General features: G+C 49.0%; 1 pseudogene; it reads right to left on the bottom strand.

Annotated features, from left to right (window-relative positions):
• Window positions 1-8,023: 8,023 nt before the first annotated feature.
• On the bottom strand, window positions 8,024-8,201 carry LOC144510282 (U2 spliceosomal RNA; annotated as a pseudogene).
• Window positions 8,202-8,418: the final 217 nt, after the last annotated feature.

Genomic DNA, 8,418 nt, shown 5'->3' with positions numbered 1-8,418 from the left:
GTGTGGCGACTAGGGGATTTTCATAGTAACTTCATTGCAGTGTTAATGTATGATGTGTAGATGCCGGCGTTGGACTGGGTGGGCACAGTAAGAAGTCTCACAACACCAGGTTAAAGTCCAACAGGTTTATTTGGTAGCACAAGCTTTTGGAGCGCTGCTCCTTCCTCAGGTGAATGACTCACCTGATGAAGGAGCAGTGTTCTGAAAGCTCGTGCTACCAAATAAATCTGTTGAACTTTAACCTGGTGTTGTGAGACGTCTTACAGTGTTAATGTAAGCCTACTTGTGATACTAATAAATAAACATAGAAACATAGAAGATAGGAGCAGGAGGAGGCCATTTGGCCCTTCGAGCCTGTTCCGCCATTCATTACGATCATGGCTGATCGTCCAACTCAATAGCCTAATCCTGCTTTCTCCCCATAACCTTTGATCCCATTCGCCCCAAGTGCTATATCCAGCCACCTCTTGAATACATTCAATGTTTTGGCATCAACAGCTTCCTGTGGTAATGAATTCCACAGGCTCACCACTCTTTGGGTGAAGAAATGTCTCCTCATCTCCATCCTAAATGGTCTACCCTGAATCCCCAGACTGTGACACTTGGTTCTGGACGCACCCACCATCGGGAACATGCTCCCTGCATCTATCCTGTCTAGTCCTGTGAGAATTTTATAAGTCTCTATGAGATTCCCCCCTCATTCATCTGAACTCCAGCAAAAACAATCCTAACCCATTCAATCTCTCCTCATACATCAGTCCCGCCATCCCCGGAATCAGCCTGATAAACCTTCACTGCACTCCCTCGAGAGCAAGAACATCCTTCCTCAGAAAAGGAGACCAGAACTGCACACAATACTCTAGGGTGTGGCCTCACCAAGGCCCTGTATAATTGCAACAACACATCCCTCGCTCCTGTACTCGAAACCTCTCGCAATGAAGGCCAACATACCATTTGCCTTCTTTACCGCCAGCTGCACCTGCATGCTTACCTTCAGTGACTAGTGCACAAGAACACCCAGGTCCCGCTGCCCACTCCCCTATAAATAAATAAACGGGAGAGCTGACCCCTCCCCTGACACCTGTGCATCTGTAATTGACATTGTGCAAATGGCCAGATGGAAGGAGAAGGGGGGGGGGGGATGAGTTTTCGAACACTTTTGTGAAAGAGCAGAATTCTGCTGCCATAAGCCACAGGGATCAACACGTTCTGTGCCAACCGTCCATTCGTCCCCTGGGATCAGTAAATCGCTCTCAACAGTCACGGGTCGGTTGCCTGCCTTTTCAATCCATCTAGTTTATGCATCTTACCTAAAGATTACCGACAGTTGCTTCTTCGTAAGCTTAATAAACTACCTCAAAATCACTGAGGAGTTCTCGACCACCTCTCTGGGGTTCCCTGCAACTCCCGAATCCTAAAAACTTACTGACTTAGGGTGGGAATTTCTGGCTGTTTCCGCCGGCGGGACTGGAAGGTCCCGTCAAATTCGACCCCTGTTGCAGGTTCCCCAACAGAAGGACAGGCGAGCCATGCAAAGTGCTGTAGACTGGAAGAACCCGCCAGTGGCCAATGATGAGCTGTGGGAAAACACGCTCTTGTGGTAAGTGGGGAGGAGGATGTTGCCAGAAAATTCTGGTCTCAGCATCTGCTCGTTCAAGTTTGGTCTATTTTCCGTGTTCGGATGCTGCATAAACGCAAGTTCTTGTTGTCACTAGGCTCCAAGGAGATTGCCGTCGCAAGTGTGAATACTACTGCAAAGCGATTCTTGTTCTCAGTTTCAGAAACACTTTCCATGCACATTACTTTATCACGTTCCCTCTCAACATTAGCGGTGTTGCTAGCTCGCTGAAGCAGCAAATTTGATATCCTCATTGTACTTTCACTCTGCAAAGTGACTCATTTTAATTGAGATATCATTTTATGGCAAAATAATTATTTTTTTCCAAGCGGGGAAACCGCATTGTCAATATTTGATGAGTAACTCCAAAACCTTCATTGCGAATCGTGCTTTATATTCAATGATTTTATTTATAGGATATTACAAAAACATTGTTTTTACAGTAGTTGGCACCGTGCTCACTCTGAGTGTTATATTTGTCCTGTGAATGACACTCACTGACAGTCACAAACACCAGTCCCACAATGTCACTGAAAGATGTCACCTTATGCTGGGCTTTAAGCCAATTCCAACCGTCTTTCACTGTTGGCCCAGAGCTGTGAATAAAATATTATTTCCTTCCTTCCCGCGCTGTTAAGCAATTAACATTTTCCTGTTCACTTGGATACTTATGCTTATTCATATTTCTCTGGTGAGATTCTCCTGCCGTTCATGCCAATGGGATTCTCCAGTCCCGCTGCAGTAAACAGAGATTAGGCTGAGTGCCAAATTGTCCATCCTCGCACGCAGTGGCAGCAGGGCGTGAACGGCTGGAGAATTCCGGCCATTAAATGTAGTTATTGCATGGGCATTTTAAAATCGTGTCATGTCATTAAGCATCTCTTGTCACAGAGGACCGATTCCCAAGGAGATGCCAGTGCCACGTTCCTATTCCCTGGAAAGAACAGGAAGGTGTTTCAAGTAAATTAAAGTCCACATTTCTCACCTACAGACTTTGTAGTGACAGGAACGTGAGTGACAGCAATGGTGGCACAGTGGTTTGCACTGTTGCCTCACAGAGCCAGGGACCCGGGTTCGATTCCCACTTGGGTCACTGTCTGTGCAGAGTCTGAACGTTCTTCCCGTGTTTGTGTGGGTTTCCTCCGGGTGCTCCGGTTTCCTCCCACAGTCCGAAAGATGTGCTGGTTAGGCGCTTTGGCCATGCTACAGTCCCAACATGGCTTCCAGATGTCTTCTGCCTAAGAGAGGACTCCACCCCATGGGGCGATTACCCACTCTCAGTCCCATTTGCTCCCTTAAGCCAGGTAACCCTCTTCTGCTGTGTTGCACTTAAAGGGACAATCACCACAACTTTCTTCTGGGGAAATGCCTTTGATGTAATTTAAAAAATAGATTATTTGGTCATGAATCTCATTGCTGTTCATGGGAGCTTGCTGTTTGCAAATTGGCTGTCACAGTTTCCTGCATTTCACTTCAATTCATCGGAAATAAAATGTTTTATTAGCTCCTGAAGTCAAGCAAGATGCTACATGGGTGCAAGATCATTTTGTTTCTTGTTTTTATTTCCTATCGTAGGTTTGCACTTATACAGGGCCTTGGTGAGGCCACACCTAGAGTATTGTGTGCAGTTTTGGTCTCCTTTTCTGAGGAAGGATGTTCTTGCTCTCGAGGGAGTGCAGTTAAGGTTTACCAGGCTGATTTCAGGGATGGCGGGACTGAGGTATGAGGGGAGATTGAATAGGTTAGGATTGTTTTCACTGGAGTTCAGGCGAATGAGGGGGGAATCTCATAGAGACTTATAAAATTCTCACAGGACTAGACAGGGTAGATGCAGGGAGGATATTCCCGATGGTGGGGGAGTCCAGAACCAGGGGTCACAGTCTGAGGATTCAGGGTCGATCATTTAGGACTGAGGTGAGGAGACATTTCCTCACCCAAAGAGTGGTGAGCCTGTGGAATTTATTACCACAGGAAGTAGTTGATGCCAAAACATTGAATGCATTCAAGAGGCGGCTGGATATAGCATTTGGGGTGAATGGGATCAGAGGTTATGGGGAGAAAGCAGGATTAGGCTATTGAGTTGGATGATCAACCATGATCGTAATGAATGGTGGAGCAGGCTCGAAGGGCCAAATGGCCTCCTCCTACTCCTATCTTTTATGTTTCTGTGTTCCTTGAGCTCAGATACTCAGTGGAAGGGAAATTGCACTCAGTAACACATGTAAGACTGTTCTTACTGTTGATTGAGCAAGATACAGGCAGGTCGTGAGATAGTATGTAACATTCGGATTAGCCGGTGCTCTTTCTGTGGAGATTATGCTGGATGCCACATGTGAAGTTGTATGAACTCAGTGGTGGCATGATGGGAAAATTGGTCAACTCTCTGGTACAATGTAAGAACGCTGACAAGCTATTTCAAAATGCCAGACCCCTGTAAGACCTGATAAGGCTGACTCCGCATAACTTAAAACATGAATAAGACCAGAGAAGGTCAGGCTATTTCAACATGCCTGACCTCTGAAAGGCCTGATAAGATTAACTCCTCATAAACTAGGCCAGTATGACCAAGACAAGATAAGGTCAGAGATGAAGGAGTCACCAACCTTTTTCTGTTACATCAAAGGACAAGATAAGGTTATGAATAATGAGACAAAGAGTTCTAGGAGGTCAGCGAGTTATGACATGATTAACGACATTTCTGAATATGCTCTGGTCACGCAAACTGATAATGATTATGTATAAATACTGAACTGATTCTTTGTGTAATTGCGGACTTGAGGAGGAATTAGCAAGTTGTACCAACTGCTCTCTGAACTCAAGTTTTCAGCCAAAACTGCATGCAGTCTTTCGTAAATAAATACTAGTTGTTTTGTCGGAACAAACTTTGTTGAGTTTTTCTATCACAGTCAAGAAGCAGGGAAGTTTCCACTTCAACAGTGCAAGATCATTTTGTTTTTCGTTTTTATTTCCTATCATAAGTTTGCACTTATACAGGGCCTTGGTGAGGCCACACCTAGTGTATTGTGTGCAGTTTTGGTCTCCTTTGCTGAGGAAGGATGTTCTTGCTCTCGAGGGAGTGCAGTTAAGGTTTACCAGACTGATTCCGGGGATGGCGGGACTGATGTATGAGGAGAGATTGAATAGGTTAGGATTGTTTTCACTGGAGTTCAGACGAATGAGGGGGGAATCTCATGGAGACTTATAAAATTCTCACAGGACTAGACAGGGTAGATGCAGGGAGGATATTGCCGATAGTGGGGGAGTCCAGAACCAGGGGTCACAGTCTGAGGATTCAGGGTCGATCATTTAGGACTGAGGTGAGGAGACATTTCCTCACCCAAAGAGTGGTGAGCCTGTGGAATTCATTACCACAGAAGTAGTTGATGCCAAAACATTGAATGCATTCAAGAGGCGGCTGGATATAGCACTTGGGGTGAATGGGATCAGAGGTTATGGGGAGAAAGCAGGATTAGGCTATTGAGTTGGATGATCAGCCATGATCGTAATGAATGGCGGAGCAGGCTCGAAGGGCCAAATGGCCTCCTCCTGATCCTATCTTTTATGTTTCTGTGTTTCTTGAACTCAGATACTCAGTGGAAGGGAAATTGCACTGAGTAACACATGTAAGACTGTTCTTACTGTTGATTGAGCAAGATACAGGCAGGTCCTGAGATAGTATGTAACATTCGGATTAGCCGGTGCTCTTTCTGTGGAGATGTTGCTGGATACCAGATAATGCCTCCATCGTCCTCTTACCATCGTGGACAGTAATTCCTCACTTCCATCGGTCAACCAGAGAACCCTTAGAGTTCCTGTAGAATAGACAGTCACTTACCGACAGGAAAAATGTCAGTGTGGCCATACACCTGATGGTTGGCACACTGCCCCTTTAAGGTATGCTGTGGCCCTTTAAATCTTGTAGCGGCCTGCAAGTCATCAACTGCCCCGCCAAATTTTGCGCTTCCACTGATGCCAGGAGCTTACTGCCATTACTCATGAACCTTGACCCTGCGAACTCGGTCAGGGCAGTCTGTCTGGTGGGCACAAGTGTGCAGAAGTTGTGTGTTTCCATTTCTACAATCGTGATTCACCCAAACGGGGAATTTAAGCTTTGTGCCAAGCCCCGGCACAAAGCCCGTGGCAGTGAACCAACGAGTCTATTCCGCAAACATTGGATAAAGTATGTTGGGCAGAGCGCGAGAGGGGTTTAAGTTTAAGTTTATTTATTTGTGTCACAAGTAGGCTTACATTAACACTGCAGTGAAGTTACTGTGAAAATCCCCTAGTCGCCACACTCCGGCGCCTGTACGGGTACACTGAGGGAGAATTTAGCGTGGCCAATCCAGCTAACCAGCACATCTTCCGGACTGTGGGAGGAAACAGGAGCACCCGGAGGAAACCCATGCAGACACGGGGAGAACATGCAGACTCCGCACAGACAGTGACCCAAGCCAGGAATCGAACCCATGTTCCTTGCACTGTGAGGCAGCAGTGCTAACCACCGTGTCACCATTGCTGTCACTTGCTTCACGCCGTCACCCAATCATGGAATCCCAACAGTGCAGAGGGAGGCCATTCAGCCCATTGAGGCTGCGCTGACAACAGTCCCGCCCAGGTCCTATCCCCATGACCCCACGTATTTACCCTGCTAATCACCCTGACACTAAATGGCAATTTAGCATGGCCAATCAACCTAACCCACACATCTTTGGATTGTGGGAGGAAACCGGAACACCTGGAGGAAACCCACGCAGACACGGGGACAACGTACAAACTCCACACAGACAGACACCTGAGGCCGGAATCGAATCCGTGTCCCTGGTGCTGTGAGGCAGCAGTGCTAACCCAAGCGAGTTTATGCATTTAATCCAAAAGAGAAAATGCTGGAAAATGTCAGCAGGTCTGGCAGCATCTGTAAGGAGAGAAAAGAGTTGATGTTTCGAGTCCAGATGACCCTAGGTCAAAGCTCATGTAAGCCCTTTGTCAAGCTTTGACAAAGGGTCATCTGGACTCATAACGTCATCTCGTCTCTTCCCTGCTAACCCAGGTCATCCTCTGGTTGACCTGGGTCATGGGGATAGGACCCGTGGGGGGGGTGGTGGGAGGAGGGGGGGCTGGGAGGGGGGGTGCTGGGATGGGGATGGGGCAGGACCCAGATCATTCTCTGGTGGGGGGGCGGGGGGTGGGAGGCAGAGGGGGGGGGGCGGGTCCCAGATCATCCTCTGGTCCGGGGGGTCAGGGGGTGGTGGGGGGGGGAAGGAGGGGGGTGTGGGAGGAGGAGGGGCGGCGGGACCCAGCTCATCCTCTGGTCGGGGGTGGGGGGGGGGGGTCCGCTGCCAGTCTGCGGCCGATCCCTCCTCCCGGAGTGGACGTGCGGCCATGCCATCCCACAAAACCTTCAGGATGATGCGATTCCTCGTTAAGAAGATGAAGCAGAACCGGCCGATTCCACAGTGGATCCGCATGAAAACCGGCGACAAGATCAGTACAAGTCCAAGAGGAGACACTGGAGAAGGACCAGGCTGGGCCTGTAAAGGGATACACCATCACTGGTCCACTACCAGCCACAGATTATTCTTCCCTGCAGGGGCAAGAGAGCGGGAGAGATCGGCCACAGACTGGCAGCGGACCCACACCCCCCCCTCTCCGACCAGAGGATGATCTGTGTCCCGCCACCCCTCCTCCTCCCACCCACCCCGCTGACCAGAGGATGATCTGGACCACCCCACCGCCCCCCCTCTGCCTCCCACCCCCCGACCAGAGGATGATCTGGGTCCTGCCCCCTCTCCTCCTCCCACCCCCCCTCCCCCCCCAACCAGAGGATGACCTGGGTCAGGGAGCCGTTGCAGTCTCTGACCCCGCTCTTCGGAGGCTGCAGCGACGACTTCAGACTTTTATTTTGCAGGTCGGTTACAGCGCGGACGCGGAACGGGCCAGAAGACGGTAAAGTGGGGTTTGGCGGTAGAGTTGGGCACGCGGTTCATTAAGTCGATTTACATGCATGCAAATGCATTTAAATCGTCGGGCCGCCCGATTCGGGCGCGGGCCGGACCCGCGCATGAATCGGGTATCAGTAAAGCCGCGATCTGCTCGGAATCGGGCGCAGATCGCGGTATAGGCCCGACGGCCAACTTTACCGCGATTTAAACGGGCACGAAGCTTTGGTAAAATCGGGCCCAGGGTGTAGGTAAAAATTGGCTTAATATATAGTAGGTCCATTTAAAAGTCTGTTGGCAGCAGGGAAGAAGCTGTTCTTTTTTTAAAAAACTTTTCCAATTCAATCAAATCAAATCCAATTCAGAGTCTCAACAAGTTGAGACATTTCCGATCCAGGCTGACAAGACAGGACGGGTGACTAAGCCACCCTGTCCTGGGCCTGATCTACATGAGTCAAGCTGATTGGAGAAGGGGGAGGATCCTCCTCCAAGACTTGAGCTCATTTGCATCTTAGCCAAAAGGCCGAGATGCCGCTTTTAAAAATTGCTTCATATGAAATATATGAAGCCTCAGCGTAACCTCATGACCTCAACCAAGTGCAGATCCGATACTACACTTGATCTTAGCCAAAAGGCTGAGAAGCGATTGAGTCGGTTGGTAATTGATGTCAGATTTTTGTATCTTTTTCCCAACAGAAGAAGATGGAAGAGAGTGAACGGGATTTTATGGCCTCATTCGACCCGAGACCGGAAAATCCTGCCCAAGGTCAACAGACCTTCCCATTGTCCACCCCTCACCCACTCCGATTCCCATGGCGGGCGGGGTGGTAGAATTCCAGCGCGTGTGTCCGGGGTGCGTGGGGG

Source organism: Mustelus asterias, chromosome 22 (genome assembly GCF_964213995.1).
Source record: "Mustelus asterias chromosome 22, sMusAst1.hap1.1, whole genome shotgun sequence".
Lineage (NCBI taxonomy): Eukaryota > Metazoa > Chordata > Chondrichthyes > Carcharhiniformes > Triakidae > Mustelus > Mustelus asterias.
Note: the sequence above shows the minus strand (reverse complement) of the source record. Positions and strands in the feature narration are given on the sequence as shown.